The following is an 18666-nucleotide window of genomic DNA, read 5'->3' as shown; positions in this document are numbered from 1 at the left end:
CGAAGCCAGCCGCGCGCGCTGGCTTAGGAGACCCTGTTTCCAAATAAAAATGTAAAAGTAGGTCTGAGAGTGTAGCCCGGAGGTAGAAGGACTTCCAGGAACCCCAGTACCACCAAATAAATAAATAAATAAATAAATAAATAAATAAATAAATAAATAGAAAAGAATTTGTACAAACCAGGCACGGGAGTGCATACCTGTATTCCTAGTACTTTAGAGACTGGCACAGGAAAGTCATGGGTTTGAGGCCAGCTTTAGCAATTTACAGAGACCCTCAGCACCTTAGCCTGACCCTGTTTTACAATAGGGTCATAAAATAATTAATAAAAAGATCTGGGAGTGTAGCTCAAAGCCCAAGTTCAATTCCCAGCACCACAAAAATAAAAACATTTATTGTGGCTGAATACAAGTGTGATTTTCTACTGTTGAACTCAGTCATGAAAATTTACCCTGTGTGCTACACAAGCATTTGCCATTAAGGGGCTTGAGAATCTACAAATCTGACTGCTTCAATTTCCTCTCTGGTCAAATAGGGCAGGCTCAGTACGATGATCTCTAGCTCTGAGCTTCTTTTAATATAAAAGAAGTAGGCTGCTCATTGTCAGACCAAACAGCTTCTTTCAAATATATGTAACTCAGATTAATTAAAATCTCAATGCTGGAATACATGTGTTACCAGAACTGGATTATGTTCTAATAATATTAATATTTGTTAAAACTTCACTAAGTACATATCCATTATAATTGCTCACTTCTAGTCTGCTCAGCTATGAAAAAAAAAGCCATTCAGTGCACAGACAGAAGAATTTGGTTCTACACTCAGTCTTTTTCAATCGATGGAGGTACAACAGTTACTGAATTATTTAATATATTAATTAATTATTTGATAGCTATTTAGTAAGCACCTACTAGGCATCAAATCTTCATCGCATTATGACCAATGCAATTGTAAACCAGACAGTCTTGGTGTTGCCAAACTCTTCCTTAACTGCCAAAAAGGATACAGATTTTCCTCTTATTTGATTCCTATCTGAGAAATTAAGTCAACACACTACTGAAGGGTGAGTATAGAGGTATAAAGTTTATTTTAAGCCAAGGAAAGATGTAAGCCAAGAAAGAAAGAAAGAAAGAAAGAAAGAAAGAAAGAAAGAAAGAAAGAAAGAAAGAAAGAAAGAAAAGCTCCTCCTCCTATTCAGGTGGGAGGCATCTCTGAAAGAGAGTAACCACTGAGGTTCTTGGAAGGTGAGCTTTTATCTCTTGTTGTGGTTCCCCATCTGCTCTTTTGTGATTGGCGATTTGTCAGAATTGTGTCTTCAGAATCTAATGTCTTTTGCCCAATTTCTATCCTTAATTTGAATCTCTATTCAAAGGCCAGTGGGCCCTGCTCATCTCCGAGTGCCACCAGCTACTCCCTCGTCCTGTTTCCTTGATAATCTTGGAACTCAAGTTTTCTATTAAGTTGCACTGTTATCCCCTTATGTAGTAAACTTCTGTAATTCTGTTCTGTATACAGAGGGCCTCTTTTCACCTTTCTTGTTCCCAGCTTCTTTGCCTGCCTCATTGGGATATCTCCTCAGGGTTCATAAAATTTTTAATGGGTTGACTTTTATTTGGGTTATAATTAGTGTGGAGGAGCCGGGTGTGGTGGCGCACGCTTGTAATGCCAGCATTCAGGAGGCTGAGACCAGAGAATCGTGGTTCGCGGACAGCCTCAGCTACTTAGTCAGGCCCTCCACAACTTAGTGAGACCCTGTTTCAAAAACATAAAGAATAAAATAATAGGACAGAGGGTGTAGCTCGGAGGTCAAATGCCCCTGGGTTCCATCCCCAAAACCGCAAAAAAGAAATTAAAAAAAAATTACTGTGGAGGATAGCAGGTTTATAGCCTTGTAATTTTTGAATTATAAAACAGAGCCTATATAATTCTGCCACCTTAACAATTTGGACCTTCAGAAGTAGCCAGGTTTATCCAAGTTGTAAAACAGATTTAGGAAAAGCAGACATTCTACTGACTAGCAAATTCGCACTGTCTATATTTAGTAGTCTCGTGAAGGGCTCAAGAGAAATAAAGCACTATGTGTAACTAAATTATTCTTTAGTATTTAAGATTATATGAATTTTCTTGTTAGATGCCATCTTTGAAGAATGTGCAAAACAAACACATGAAAACATCTAACAGTAGAACCTGATTTGCCTTCCATAAATGTATTGCTCAAATCTATTTCTCTTCTGAGTGCTATTTTGAAAAGGAATACTTCCCCGTCATCCTTTCTATCAGTTATTTTATATATGATTTCCTCTTGTGCAAATTTGTCCTGAATGGACATTTGCCTCCATCTAAGCTCTGAATTTTTAAACAAATATCTTGAAAAGAACCTTTTCTCTTCGTTGCCAATTAAACTGATCTCAGCAGTGGATCACCTTCTTTGCTGGAGGTTCTGTAACATAGAAGGTCCTCTGACAGTCTTAGTTTTCTACATCTTATAGATGTAGTGTTAGAAACTATGTTTTCAGCTATAAGCCTGTCTGCATGGTTTTATTCCAGTCACAAAGTGGCCGTAGACCTTGATTTATCTTAGAACGTGGACACTTCATAATGATTTTAAGATGCCCTTAAGCTTGGAATACTGTGCCATTTTAGTTAGAACATTGAAGGTGAAGGTCAGTCATTGCACCCTATTGGAAAATGCTTAATCTGTTCATCACTGTTGCTATCCACCAGTTCATCTATCTTCTGGGCTCATCAAAGGCTGATAATTCTTCATCCCTTTGACGTTTTACACTATTGTATGATTTCTTTGGCCAATATAGTATATATGTAAAAGTTCTGTAGGACATGAGAATAGCAACCACCAGCTACAAGTTTTAAGGTACAATGCAAGCTCTGGAAAAATACTATAGGAGAGGAGCCTTGCATGTATTTTATGCTGAAGTCTACGTGCTGATTTCTGTGTGCGTACATGTACGTGAGTGTGTGAGTGTGAATTTGAGGTATTATTTGTTTTACCTCACAGCCAGACGTGGCTTAGGATCTTTAAGGCATGTAGATGTTCTGAACACATAGTAGATAAGGGCAGATCAAGCAAAGGCTCGATCCAGTCTAGAAGCCTTTGGTCCTTTCCCCAGTGATCTTTCTACAATATAAAACCTTGATTCTATCAGTTCCTCTTGGATATCAACTTCCTTTCAGCCTTGTGCATTCTGTCCAGGCTGTTCTTTCTACCCATAAAACTCTTGCTCTTAGAAAGTTAATAATCTGACTAATATGGCTAGTAGAGGCTCAGCAATTTAAGTTCAGTTGAAATGACAACCAATGAGGGATGCTCTGTCTTAGCAAATATAGCAGTGGTACAAATCTTCCCACAGTACCCTCCTTACTTCTACAGTGCAAAAGAAGAGTTGATGTTTCCCTTGCTTATTTCTGTGTTTGTGTTTCACAATAATTTGGCAGCTGAAGATTCAATAAATTAAAACATTGAATGAATACGAAGATTGATAAAAAATGCATAGAGTTTTGATTACTTCTTTTTAAATGTAGTGACTTACTTCTCTAACAATTTTATTTCCCAAATGGCTTACTTCTTCTCAGTGCCAACACTTAAATTATATTGCCTTGTCTTATATATTCATTCATTCTTTACTAATTTATCTAATTTCACCCTTTTATTAGATATGATTAATATATTTAAAATTTCTTACATATTTAATAATATCTGTGCATACATGTGGGTGAAATCTTGACTCTATTTGTTAATCTTAGATAATATTTTGTTCCATAAATGTGTAGACACAGTTACATTGTGTTATATCCTTGAGCCGTGGTTGTAAAAAAATGTTGAAAGCCAGCTATTCTGATACTCTTCGGCCATACAACTGTTTTTCAGTATGAAACATATAAAGAATTATTTCTTTGTCTCTCAAGTTCAGTAATCTAATCAAGTTATGACTCATTATCTATTATTCTATAACAATTTTAGCCAGATGACAGCATGTGTTTTGTGTGTGTGTGTGTGTGTGTGTGTGTGTGTGTGTGTGTATGTTATGTTGCTGGGAATTGAATCCCCAGAGGTATTCTACCTCTGAACAACACCCCTATTATTTAATTTTTTTTTACTTTGGAACAGAGTCTCTCTAGGTTGCTGAGAGGCTTACTAAATTGCTGAGGCTGGCTTTGAACCTGTAATTCTCCTGTCTCAGCCTTCCACCTACTGGAATCAGGCATGCTCTACCATACCTAGTGATAGCATAGTCTTAAAAGTTCCAAAATCCCTTTTAAAATTTTATAATTATAAAATAAAACATATAAAAATATGTATATAATGTTATGTGGCCTTGGGCAAATATAACCTTCGCATTTCTTAATTTTGCCATTTTGGAACAGAGATGATCTGTTTTAACATAGCATTTAGAAACCTTTACTTTCATTCTTAGCTAAGGAAAAAGCTGACCAAACTGAAAACCAACTTTCTTTTGACATTCATCAGAGAAATGAGGTCATAAAAAAATGGTTGCCCCCAAACCACAGAGACAGAGGAATATAAAGAATCACACCTCAGCAAGAGGGAGGCCCTGGAGCCGGCGACCATGAGAAATACTGAAGCAGTCACTAATCACTGTTGAAGGCAGAGTGTGGGCCCAGTGTTGGACAGACCTACCTTTCATGAGTCTTCCTCCAGGATCTCCACCTCAATTATAATTAGGGAAATTTTATCATGCTTGCTTTTGGAAAGAGAAGAAAAAATAAGCATTTGAAATAAATCTACAGAAAAAATAAATAGCAATTCTATAATATGAGTGTTGTTATGTTGTTTATAATGCTTTCAGGCAAAATTACCAAATTATCAAGGAAAACACAAAATTCCAGTGCTATCATCCCTTCTTGGCGCATGTAAAAAGGGATATAATAAAAAAAAAAACATGTGTGTGTTTGTGTGTGTGGATGTGTGTGGATGTGTGCATGTAGTACTAGTGATTGAATTGAAGGGTAGTCTATCTCTGAGCCATACCCCCAACCCCTTTTAGTTTTTAGTTTGAAAGAGAGTCTCACTAAATTACTAAGTACTGGTCTTGAACCTGTGATATTCCTGTCTCAGGCACCAAAATACTGGGATTACAGGCCTGTGTCATTACGTCCAGCTATGGAGGAACAGTGAGGATGGTTATGGGAAGGGACACGGGCGTACTCAAAAATTTAGGCCTAATCATAAGATTAAAGAACATTTTCCACAAATCTTAACCTTAACATCATGTCAACAGTGTGCCTGCATAAAAATAGGCGATTTTAGTTGAAAGAAGTACAATTATTTATTATTATTATTATTATTATTATTATTATTATTATTATTTGGTGGTGCTAGGGATGGAACCCAGGGACCTCCTACTTCTGGGCTATACTCCCAGACCTAATTTATATTTTATTTGGAAACAGGGTCTCTTAGGCCAGTTGAGGCTGGCTTCGAACCTGCACAATCCTCCTGTCTCAGCCTCCCAAGCATGGAGATTACACCCAGCGCAACTATTTGTAAGTAGGAGTATTTAGGGAAAACTAAAGGCAATATTGTAGGAGGTGGGATAAAAGTAAACCAGAGGAACTTGAAGCTTCTGGCAACTGCAGCATCAGCAGAGTAAACATAACATCTCTCTAAATAAAGGCCTAATTATTTCAGTTCCTATTGCCCAATACATCATGTTGTCTTTAAATGAAAAATAACAAATCATACTAAAATACAATAAAAAACACAGTCTGAGGAAAAAAGCAAACAACAAACCTAAATCAGGATGACAGACATGTAAAAGTCATCACAATGGGGATTTAAAATAATTATGATTAATAAGTTAAGGGATTTTTGAAGGTATGGATTAGTCCATAAGACCACTTTAACTTTTAAAATATTTATTTGTGGTTGTGGGGATTAAACTCAGGGGCATTATCCCTCTGAGCCATAGCCCCAGCTCTTTTTCTTTTGTTTTATTTATTTCTTAACATTTGAAACAGCATTTCACTGAGTCGCTGAGGCTGGCTTCAAACCTGTGATCTTCTAACTCAGCCTCCCAAGTATTGAGGTTACAGTACCTAGCTCTACTGGGATTACCATGCCCAGCTAAGACTTTAAACTTCTGAAACCAACAAGTTCAGGGAGGCCCCCAAGACCACCATTAGGTTCTACAATTCACTTGAAGGTTTGAAACCTCACTAAAAACTTGTGTATGTGGCAATGATTTATTACAATAGAATGATTTGGGGTAAAATCAGCCCAGGAGAGAGACACATGGAGCAGCCTAGGAAAAGTCCAAAATGCCAAGCTTGCAGTTGTCATCTCTCAGTGAACTCATTGAGAGTGCTGTATTCCTATCAACAATATATGAGCATCACTAAGCAGAGGAACTCCTTGAAGTCCAAATGTCCAGACTCTTCATTGGAGCTCCATCTCACAGACATGTTGACTGCACTCACAGGTGACCTAAGTCTATTTCCTCCATGGTTGACCTGATACCACATGACCCAAGATCTCTAAAATAGGTCACACTTAGACTGCCCAGGACATTCCAAACTCCAGGTCAATGCAGATACCTTTTCCTGGGCAAGAAATTCTTTTTTTTTTTAATTTATTTTTTATTGGTGCAATGTATTCATACATCATAGTGGTATAAAGAAAATACTTTTGTAGACATACATGCACATCTCACCCAGTTAGCCCCTACCACGATCCCCACCCCATTCCCTCCCCATCCCTCCTTCCCGCGCTTGGCTTACTGGTTGACATCTAGTATTATAGCAATTTATACAATATTAACATTGATAATCTCACATAACAGTTTCATTTGTCTGGTACCAAACTTTTGATGACTTAAAGATAACATTTCAATATTTCTTTTTGCTTTCTTTCTTACCAGAGAATATTTTTTTTTTTAGGTGAAACTATCATACATTTATTTATTTATTTCTCAGAAAAAATCTATCCTGATATGGAATATGGACTCTAGATACCCAAAACAGTCTCAAAGAAGAACAAAGCTAGAAGATGTATATTTTCTGATTTCAAACCATATAAGGCTTGGAGATTACATTTGAGTGGTCAAGGACAAAGTCCAGGTATTTATTTATAAAATATTAAATTATCTATTGTACAGACTTTATTAGAAAAATAAATAACACACAAGAACAGATATAAAAGGTAGGTTAAAAGGTTAAAATTTTAAGGAATAAAATCAAAGGGAAGGATAGAAATAAAAATACTACAACAAAAATAAGTAATGCTACCAAGTATGGTGGCATACACCTGCAATCCCTATACCTGAGAGACTGAGAAAAAAGAATCACATGCTTGAGGCCAGCCTCAGCAACTTAGTGAGACCATGTTTCAAAACAAAAAATAGAAAGGGCTGTAGGGTGTATCTTAGAGGTAGAATGCCCCTTGGTTAAATCCATAGTATTGCAATAAATAAATAAATAAATAAATAAATAAATAAATAAAGCACCTTTGATGATCTCAAGAGTAGTCTGCATGCACTTGAGGAGGGAACTGGCAAGCTTTAAGATATGGCAGTAGATCAAAGGCTACCTAGTTTGCCTGGCAACCATACTTCTCGAGGTCATGTATTATGAGTCCTTTAGATTTATTCTTCTTTTCCAAATTATTTTCCTACTATAGTTCCTTACACTAAACTTTAAACTTAGCATGCCAATTACTATTAAACAAAGAACGAAACAAAATGAGACATGTCAGTGGAAATTTCTCAACCTGAAATGCAAAGAGAAAAAAAAACGAATGAAGAAAATGGACCAGAACATATAATTACTTTGAGAAAATAACAAAAAGTACAAGTACATCGTACCCTTAATAATTGCTAATAATTTTCTAAAACTAATGACTGATAGCAAACCGCAGATGCAAAAAATCCACAATTGCTAATAAGTTTCTAAAGCTAATCACTGATAGCAAATCACAGATGCAAAAAACAAACAAACAAACAAAAAAACCCCACAGAACACCTAACAGGATAGATTCCCAAACATTTATGCCTAGGAATATTGTCTTCAAAGGGCAGAGAACCAGAATAAAGAGGGAAGAAACAAGAGTAAGATGTAATCCGACTTCTTTTCAGAAATTATGCAAAAAGAAGAAAATAAAAAGATGAGAGAAGTAAACTGTTACCCTAGAATTCTGTACCTGGTGAAACTGTCCTTCATAATGAAGGATAAAGAGAATTTGTAAGGCAAATAAAAATGGAGATAATTTGTTGCCAGAATATCTTGGGGAGAAATGTAAAAGAAGTTCTTCAGAGAGAGGAAAAATAGCAGCTCCGAATCTCATCTCTATATAAAGAAAGTAAGAACATTAGAAGATGAAAAATGGAAGGTAACATATAAAATATTTTGACATTCTTAAGTGACACTGTATGAACACTGTGTGATTGAAAAGTGGGAGTCTGAGACAAGAAGATGACGGGTTGGTGGCCAGCCCTAGCAATTTAGCCAGATCACTCAGCAACTTAGCCAGACCTTGTTTCAAAAATATTTTCTAAGGAGCTTTGGTTATACCTTAGAGGTAGGGTACCTCTAGGTTCAACCCATAGTACCAAAATTAGTTAACTAATTAATTAATTAATAGTGGCCCAGGCTTTCCAGAAATTCTGATTTCTTGCCCTGTTTTTTGTGGTTCCTACTTCAGAGGACATCCTGTGAGCAGAGCCTCCAGGAGCTCCTCGAGGCGTGGGGCTCCACTGCACACACTTTCTCTCCATTTGACGCTGCGGCCTTTGCTTTCATGGCAGGTTTCCTGAATGCACAATGTGGAGTCCTGTGAGACCTTTCAACTGCCGAGGTTAAGGAGCAGTAAACTGGCAACAGTCTAGAACAAGGGCTTATGCTCCTTTTAACCTTTGCTTTACTCGAGGTAAAACACAATTATGATTTCGAGAATAATTATAGCTTTACTCTTCTTTATCATTTCACCTCCTCCATGTAGTTTAATAAACACTGTTGTTTAGATTTACTTCTTTTGGACCCTTGTGTTTCTTTCACTTGTTTTATAAAGATTCACTCATTTTCAACGCTGCATTAATATTTCATTTTATGAATGTGTTGGTCAATCTAGTCCACTCTTAACCCCTTTTTCATTTGCCCCTTGAATACTTGCTGGTAACTGTTAGGACTGTAGGGTTAACCACAAGAAAATTCACAGATTATAGAAAATTACCACCAGGAGGGGGGAGTATTAAACACTGACCATCCTATACATTTCTGTTATATTATGGATAGAGACAAATTTTGCTTAGAAAAACTTCAAGAACAGGTTTTTTTTTAAATATTTCCTTTCTACATCGAAAACCATTCAGATTTGCTTGATCTTCAAAAAGAATGTTTATTGAACCAGGCATGGTGGTGCACACTTGTAATCCTAGCATTTGGGAGGCTGAGACAGGAGGATCACTGTTTGTGGACAGCCTCAGCTGCTTAGTGAGGCCCTTTGCAATTCAATGAGACCCAGTTTTTTCTTTTTTTTAAAAAAAGAATAAAAAAATAGGGCTGGGGGTGTAGTTCAGAGGTAGAATACCCCTGGGTTCAATCCCCAGCACCATAAAAAAGTAAAAAAAAAAATAGAGTATTTATTTTAGGTAAAATTAAATGAATTTGGCAGCAAAGCTGCACTTTTTTTCCCTAATAGGAAAAAGCCCATGTAGTAGCACATGCCTCTAATCCCAGTATTTAGGAGGCTGGGGCAGGAGGATGGTGGGTTCAAGGCCACTGGGAAGTACTTTATCAAGACGTTTTCAAAATAAAAAAGAAAATATAGTAGAGCCAGGGTGGAGCCTAGTGGTAGAATGCCTTTGAGTTCAATCTCCAATCACACACACACACACACACACACACACACACACACACACACAAACACACACAGTAGATTAAAGGTTAAAAATAATAATCTATATTTTAATTATATCATTATATTAATATTACTATATTTTAAAGCTTAATAATTATAATTGTTAATCTTATCAGTCTATAATTATATTATATATTATACTTATGTTTTTATATCATTTATTCTGAGGACCAGTTATAATCCATGTGGTCTTAATGAATTTGCTTTAATTTGAAGAAATTTAATAGATTTCTTTCTTCTTCCTTTCTTCTATTTTTATTATTCTAAGATAAGACAACTAAAAGCTAACCTATCCAATTTATTTACAACAAAAATATTTTCAAACACATGTTAATTGTCTGAAAATACACTTTCTCAGTTCTGGTACTAACCTGACTTTCAATTAATGAGTCCTGTCTTTCACCTTTGCCCAGTCTATATTTAAGTTTGAATGTTAACTAGTGCGCGCCATAGTATATTTTGTGCATCACAGACTGGATAATTTAGAGAAATGAAACTTATTTCTTGCAGATTAGAAACCAAGATGGGGAGTCCACACCAGGTGAGGGCCTGGGTGCAGCATCATCCGCTGGCAGAAGTCAGAAGGGCAAGAGAGGAAGGGGCCAAGTGTGTACTCTTGGGAACACACGCTCATGTTGTACTCTTGGAACACACGCTCATGTTCTACTACTGGGAACACACGTTCATGTTCTACTACTGGGAACACACGCTCATGTTCTACTCTTGGAACACACGCTCACCTTACCTGCCCACCCCACAGTAACAGCTTTAGTTCATTCATGGGGCAGGGCCCTCAGCAACTCATCATCTCTTAAAGGTTCCACCTTCAATCCTGTTCCACTGGGAATTTAGTTTTCAAAACCAGAACTTTGGGAAACACATGTAAGTCATAGTAACGTGTTTTAGTTTTAGAATTACTACATGCTTTGCTTTTACAAATTTTTAAATATCTAATATACTTCACACTTTCTCTCATTTTGCTGCCTCCTCCTCCTCCTCCTCCTTCTTCCTTTCTCCTTCTCTCTCTCCCTCCTCCTTATTCTTATTCTTATGCTTCTTTTAGATATAGTAATCCCAACCACTTAGAAGCCTTATCTGCAAATATGGTATCTGCCTATCATCTGCCCCTCCCCCACGGATGCTCTAGACTCTAGCATACTTGAATACATTTACTTCCTTAGTTTCTTTCTCCTTTCTCCCTTCCTTCTTTCCTTCCTCCCTCCATCCCTCCCCCCTTCCTTTTTTTTGTTCCAAAGAAGTTGAATTTATTATTTTACATTAAGTAACATTAAGTTAAAAATAAGAGAAAAATCAAGTTGTCTCATGGACTGAAAGGCAACTTGTTAATCCCCTTTTACTTCCAAACCTCATCAAGCAGTCCCTACATTCATGTGGTTAAGTCAGCCCAATGCTTGAAACCTAGATGGATTCTAAGATTATCAGTTTGCCCTGTTAAACATTCACAATATCAACACAAATAAATCCTATCAGATAAATGTGAATTTAAGTGCTCGCAATACTCCAGCAACTTGAAAAAGCCCTTCCCAGAGTCATTGCAAACATGAGGAGATATTTTAGTATGTCCAACGTCCAACAGCAATGTGCTTATTAACTACTCTAAAAACCACATACTTAACATACAAAGAAGTTTTTACATTTGTCAAAGGTAATTTTGCTTAAGAGGCTCCTACTGTTTGTGTTCTCCCTCGTCATACTTCTCAGTTAATTCCGTTAATTTACATGCATGCTCACTTACCATGTGGCTCTGTAAGTGTTCAGGGTCATCTGCTTTGCACTCACAGAACCGACAGAGTGTTGTTCATAGCTGTGCTCCTGGAAATGCAGGGAGAGCTCGCTGCTTAAAGAGAACTGCAGGTCACACTGCGCACACCAACAGAGGTGTTCACTGAAGTGGGCGTCTCCCATGTACTTGGCTGAGGTCCTGTCGTCACAGTATTTACAAATGTAGGGAAACTCTTCATGCAGTTTGTTGTGTTCTATCAGAAGCATGTTGGCAGGTAAAATTTTCTTGCATACATGGCACACATTTAAATCAATACATCTATATGTACTTCAGGGTCATAGGCTGCTTTAAGTCAGAAACATTTTTACTATGGAATTCACAGTTTATATTTATAGAGGTTATTGTTAGAAGTTCTCAGTGGCCATTTTTGCTGAGCCATCATATTCGAAACTTGGCTCCTGTTAAGAATTTTACGAAGTGCTGGTGGCTTCTCACCAGTTTAGTCTTGGAGGCTTTTGGAGGAATCGTTTCCTGTCTCTGCATAGTAACCTCAGGAATCCTCAAAAATCGCACACGCTTCTTCAGCAACTGGAACGTCTTTGGCGGTGTGGACTTCTATAGGACTCTCCTCTGGAGCTCACTGCTCCACCAGTTCAGGTGAGTAACATCCTTCACAAATTTCAGCATCAGCAGGTTTTTCTGTAGAAAAGGCAACTGGTCTAGAATTCTAAGTGTAGGACTGGGAACCAGGTACTTCTGATTTCTGTTTCTGGCCTTGATTCCATGTGAAAATTATGGCAAGTCATTTGATGTCTTGGTATCAGAATCATCATCTTTGTTGTCAAAATATTTGAGGTCTGGCTGTCTCACAGAACAGACACTGTAACAATGATAAGAAAAAAATTCCATTGACTCTATCTGCAATTCTGCTTATTCCAGAGAAATATGAATAATGAGAAGGGTGTAAAGTCTTCCTTTTTTTTTTTTTGGTGGTACTGGGGTTCCTGGAAACCCTTCTACCTCTGGGCTACACTCCCAGATACCTATTTTTTAATATTTTCATTTGGAAACAGGGTCTCTTAAACCAGCCAGGCTGGCTTCGAACCTGCATGATCCTCCTGTCTCTGCCTCCCAAACGCAGGGATTACAAGCCTGCGCCACCATGCCTGACACTAAAGTCTTCCTTTTTAAAAGTGTATTCACTCATATCTTTTCAATTTGGTATGATTCTTTTATTTATTTATTTATTTATTTTTGAGGTACTGGGGATGAAACCCAGGGGCATTCTACCTCTGAGCTACACCTTCAGCCCTATATTTTATTCTTTATTTTGAAACAGAGTCTCACTGAGTTGCAGAGGGCCTCACTAGGTAGTAGCTGAGGCTGTTTGTGAACCACAATCCTCCTATCTCAGCCTTCAAATGCTTGGATTACAAGTGTGCAACACCATGCCTGGCTTTGGTACAATTCTTAACACTCCAGTAAGGCAAAATGAATTATGAGAAAGTTTCCACAGATTGTAAAAATATTCTTCCATCCTTCCCAGCCCCCACACATACCATGACTGAGACGGGGTGTCTCTTCTTCTAGGGTTCCTGTCAAGTGGATATCAATGGATGAAATCAAGGACTAATAATGAGTATAGAAATATTAAAGTCTACCTTAAGTTAAGGGATGATAGAAGACAAAAACAGCCCCCCCACCTCATTGGGGGAGGGCTCCTCAAAAGAGAGTAACCGCACATTTACTCTCATTCTCATCTGTATGGTAGATTTTTATTGAATGCTAAACAGTTTGCATAATGAAGTAGATGCTCTACATGGTATTGTCTCCATTTTTTTAATGTGATGTGAGCAAGATGATAAGGAGACGCTTCAATCAAGCTCTAAGTCTAATAGGAATTGGGTTGGGTTGGACATAAGTGGCATCATCAGTGACACTCTATTTTGCATCATTCCTGACCCTCGGGGAGGCTAACCATCTCCTTGTAGAACGAATATGACATATTCAGAGCTAATAGAATTTTGGTACAATCAGCTCTACTCCCTTATCTTCAAAATCCAGTTGACACCCTGAGCTGTGAACCCATGCTACTCCCTGAATCACTTCAGGATCACTTACTCTGCTTTTTGGGAATGATTGGTCTGGTTTCCCAACTTTTTTTTTTTTTTTTTTTTTTTTTGCAGTACTCGTATGGAATCCTCGTATGGAATCCGGGGGCATTCTATCTCTGAGCTACACCCCCAGCCCTATTTTTTACTTTATTTTTGGAGCAGGGTCTCACTGAGTTGCATAGGGCCTCACTAAGAAGCTGAGGCTGTCTTCAAACCAAACCACAATCCTCCTGTCTCAGACTCCCAAATGCTGGGATTCAAAGCATGTGCCACCACACCTGGCAGTTCTCCACTCTTTAGTAGCACCAGAATTCAGCAAATATCCCATGGGGAAACCAGCTTTGTTCACATTCCCTCACATTTCCTGATTATCACAGCAGACAGTGATGTCTCTCTATGTATAAATTTTATGATACCAGACATCAGGGTAGATTGTTCTTGAATAATTCCTAATGTCTTCTTCTTATGCGATAAACTTCTCTGAAGGCAGAGATGATGCTATTTTTCTCTGAACTTTAAAAATATCAGATACAGCTGGGCGTGGTGGTGCACACTTGTAATCCCCGCGCTTGGTGAGACCTTGTTTCCAAATAAAGTATAAAAAATAGGTCTGGGAGTATAGCCTGGAGGTAGAAAGCCTCTGGGTTCCACCCCCAGTACCACACACACACAAAAATCAGACACAAAGAGGATATTCTTTAATATACTTATATTGATCATTGTTATTATACATTGTCATGAGGTAGAGAGTGGTGGGGATATACGCTCACACAACACTTGGTGCAGATCCTACCTCATTCCACATCCTTCCCCTACATGTCATTGAAATAATAAATTCATATATGTACATAGCATTAAACTGTTACCTCACAAAGAAGATATCCTTGTTGGCAAAGATATTCTTATCAATGAAAGTATATGATCATTGTACTACAAGAATATCTCATTTTTACTTATTTTATTTTTGTGTGGTACTGGGAATTTAACCCAGAGACATTATACCTCCAAGCTACACCCCCAGCACTTTGTAATTTTTATTTTGAAACAAGGTCTCACTAGGTTGCTGAAAATCTCACTACCTAAAACCTATGATCCTCTTGTCCCAAGTCCTAGGATTACAGAAATGTGCTATCATGGCTGGCTATTTTTACCTATTTTTACAATGTTTTATTGACCATATAAGTACAGATAATTGATTAAGTTTGTTATTATTCTAGTTATATAGCCTTGTTAGACAAATCTGTAAAAGTAGATGTTCATTTACATGGCTATTATTCTCTCCTGTTGAATTAGGCTCAGGGAAATATCTCATTATAAATTCATATGCATTGCTTTTGCAAAAAAAAATTGGCAATAGTCCATTTAATCACAAATGCAGTAGTATTAGGTATTTATATTTTATAACTGACTTACTAAGCATATAATTTTTTCTCTGGAGAACTTTGTTTCCATATCTTTTAAAGCTATTGAAAAAATATACATAACATTTTTATCTTTTTGAAATATGTAGTCCCTTTTATTTATTTTAAATTTATTTTGCTTAATACATATTTATGCAGGTCAAATCTGAAAAATAGAATTTATGAGTCCCTACAAAGAATGAAAAAAGTATACTACCTATATACTTGTCACATGACCTTTAAAGTACGTGGCTACTTTAAGTTATAATGACATTCCTACTGTTCAAGAAAAAAAAAATGAGCAGAAAGACTCACTTAAAAGGTTAATGAGAGAAGTGAAGAAGTGATCCTCTCCAATTTAAATAAATGCCATTAAAAGCATATGACTAAAGCACAGCAATGGCGGGTGATAATTTTCTTTATATATAAGGCATTTTCCATGCTTTTCTATTCCTAGCATTCAGTTTTGAGTAGTTGTGCATTTCTACAAATGATAATGCTTTATTGAGGTGTAAATGCAGAACAGAACATTGGAAAATAGATCCAGTGAGCACTATCCTTTGTCTTTTACATTACAATGCTATCAACTCCATTCTATACTAACAGGACCCAGTGGTTTCAGCTGTGCTCCCCAAAGTAGCTAGATTAACATTAAAATAACTTTAAAAATTCTTTTGTTCTATTCATCTCATTTTAAGTGCTCCGTAGCCAAATGCAGCTAGGTGTTCTCATATTAGAGGGGCAGGTAAAATACAGAAATTCTTTTAACAGAACTGATAGATTCCATAGATTGGGGCTAAAATGTTCGCTTTTTTTTTTTTTTTGAAAGGTCTGATTGGAGCTAGTGAAGGGGCTTTGAAGTTACTTTTGCTAGTTCTTTCTTATACATAAATTTCAACAAAACATGGGTTGTGAGTTCACTTGGGGATATTTTTTAAAATCCTTATAAATTTTTTCATAAAATGATAGATATTCAATCAGGCTGATAGTAGATGCCTCTAATCCCAGGTTCAAGGCCCATTCCAGCAATTTAGTGGGACCCTGTCTGAAAATAAAAATAAATAAATAAAATAGGGTTGAGGGTGTAGTTCATAGGTACAATGCCCCTGAGTTCAATCCTCAGTACCATTAAAAAAGGCAAAACATGCCAAGGAGCATTATTTAATGGCAAACATGCTATTAGTCATCAGTAGGTCAGTGGCAGAGCTGGATGTTTTGTTGGTACTCCTGGTCAAATCCATGACCTCGTACATGCAACACAAGTGCTGACGTTCTACCACTGAGCTCTACCCTGAGAAGCTGGAACTTGTACTCAAGATTGCTAACATGACCGATGCTTCTCATTCTACGGTTTCATTTTGCCTCATTTAAGATTATTTCACTCTTGGTATTTTACTAACACAGGTAAAACCCAGAATAAATAGCCAAGTTTCCAATGCCTCAGCGTGAAATCATTGGTTACTAGTCAAATTATGCTACCAGCAGCTATTTCCATTGTCAGAGGGAAATGGCACATAATTTTCAGACTCCTACTGAGAATTATTATTTGCTGTAGCTACCATTTTTCCATATAATATTATTTTTGCTACCTGCTTATAAACAAGCATAGCTTTATGTTTCTAACAGTCTAAAGGTTCCCATTAATTATTTGTCAACAAAGAGAAATGACCTTATTGACCCCCATATAATTTGTACCTACTGCTATCATGGCATAAAATATAATAAATAGGATTCATGTGTCTGTCTCCCAGTGAGACTATGTATGCACATTTTAAATATCACTCTATCTGCTGGGTGTGGTGGTGCACACTTGAAATCCCGGCATTTGGGAGGCTGAGACTGGAGGATCGTGGTTCATGGACAGCCTCAGCTATTTAGGGAGGCCCTCCACAACTTAGTGAGACCCTGTTTAAAAATTAAAGAATAAAAAATTGGGCAGGGGGTATATCTAGGAGGTTGAATGCCCCGGGTTCCACCCCCAGATCTGCAAAATAAATAAATAAACAAAAATAAATAAAAATTACTCTATCATCAGATTTTGTGGTGTTCCTAATGAGTGTTCATTTATAATGAATAAATAAAAGTGGTAACTAAATCAGTGTGACCACTCAGCAATACTTGATTATTCTTTGCCATTCAGAGATCTTTAGATCATGCTGGATTCTAAAAACACAAAGTAAACAGTATGATACATTTAGTCATCTGAAAAGCAACTTGCTGATCTAAATGAAAATTATTTCCCCACTAGTTTTTAGAGATCCATTCAATACAACATGTTTTGGATTCATGTATTTCTGAAATTTGTTAATTTAAAATAATAAACACCTTTTCTTATAAAATTCCCTTAATAAGAACTTAGAAGGCTAATAATAACATTTGTATTTTGGTTACTTTAAAACTACAACGACAGTCTTGAGTGCCAATATTACTTACAAAGTTTCTTGCTAATGTTATTATATCTTTATTAAATTATGCTCAAAAAGTCCCACATGAAGAGAGCCAGATGGTTCAACTGGTCAGGGCAGGGAAAATGAAAATAAAATCTAACATTTTGCAAAATAACAAACTAGTATACTACAAACATTTTCTATAAAATATATGAACTTTAAGAGACGTTTGGAGTTTTTCAAAGAGTAAGCACATCTAGAAATAATAAGATATAAAATAATACCTGAATTAATTTTCAAATGATAGCCAACCATCAATATAATGTGTCTTAGTGGTGATAATGAAATTGTTGAATTTGAAGAACCTTAACAAATTCTTGTGTTCTGAATGATCATTTAATCTAAAATAATTCCCATTACATATGTCCAAAAATATTTTTTTGATCATCTTCTATATAGGTCTGAGGACAAAGACATCAAGAAGAGATCATGGAATTGAGAGTTGCGAGTCTTAGAGGCTAAGCAAGGCAACATCAAGTTTGATGGTGCTGTGGAATAAGAAGGAAACAGAAGATGATGGAGGATGGGCAGAGTGTTATGACGGGGATCGAGGCGGTCTTTATGATGAGCTGTAATTGAAAGGACAGCAGAAGCCAGGCAGATCGTGGAGAGAAGACATCTCAGGTGGTAGAGATAATGAGGACAAGTCCTGGTGACAAGACTGTGACTGGTGAAGTCTGAGGACGGCAAAGACACCGAGAGGTTGGGAGAGAAAATGATAGGAAGTGATTCCAGAGAGCTACTCAGCTATCGACAGCATGTGACTTGAAGACGTACTAAGAACTCTGGGTTCTATTTTAGGTGACATGCATGTTATCAGAGGCATTGGAGCAAAGGAGTCACATGGTTAGATACATATTTTAAAGATTAACTTGGCTACTGTGTAGTGAATAGGTCTGAGAGGTCAAATGTGAACCCAGGGATATCACTCAGAGGCCATTGCAACAACACATAAGGGAGATGGCTACAGGTAGGTACAGGTATTATTCATACAACTGATGTGAAATAGAAGTGAGAAGACACCCCATATTTATTAAGCGTATGACACCATAAGATTTGCCATTCTTTTGGATT

General features: G+C 37.0%; 2 pseudogenes across 2 annotated transcripts in view; both read right to left on the bottom strand.

Moving 5' to 3' along the window:
• The window catches only part of LOC308276136 (zinc finger protein 639-like), a 33147-nt pseudogene extending 21250 nt beyond the window's left edge, over positions 1-11897 (bottom strand). The window contains exon 1 of the transcript in view: positions 11246-11897. The product of the transcript in view is annotated as a zinc finger protein 639-like (transcript). The remainder of the gene's footprint in view (positions 1-11245) is intronic.
• A 110-nt stretch (positions 11898-12007) lies between these two features.
• LOC308276135 (zinc finger protein 639-like) overlaps positions 12008-18666 on the bottom strand; it is a 61113-nt pseudogene continuing 54454 nt past the window's right edge. Inside the window, exon 3 of the transcript in view lies at positions 12008-12658. The product of the transcript in view is annotated as a zinc finger protein 639-like (transcript). The remainder of the gene's footprint in view (positions 12659-18666) is intronic.

This window comes from Muscardinus avellanarius, assembly GCF_963383645.1.
Source record: "Muscardinus avellanarius genome assembly, chromosome: 17".
Classification (NCBI taxonomy): domain Eukaryota; kingdom Metazoa; phylum Chordata; class Mammalia; order Rodentia; family Gliridae; genus Muscardinus; species Muscardinus avellanarius.
Note: the sequence above shows the minus strand (reverse complement) of the source record. Positions and strands in the feature narration are given on the sequence as shown.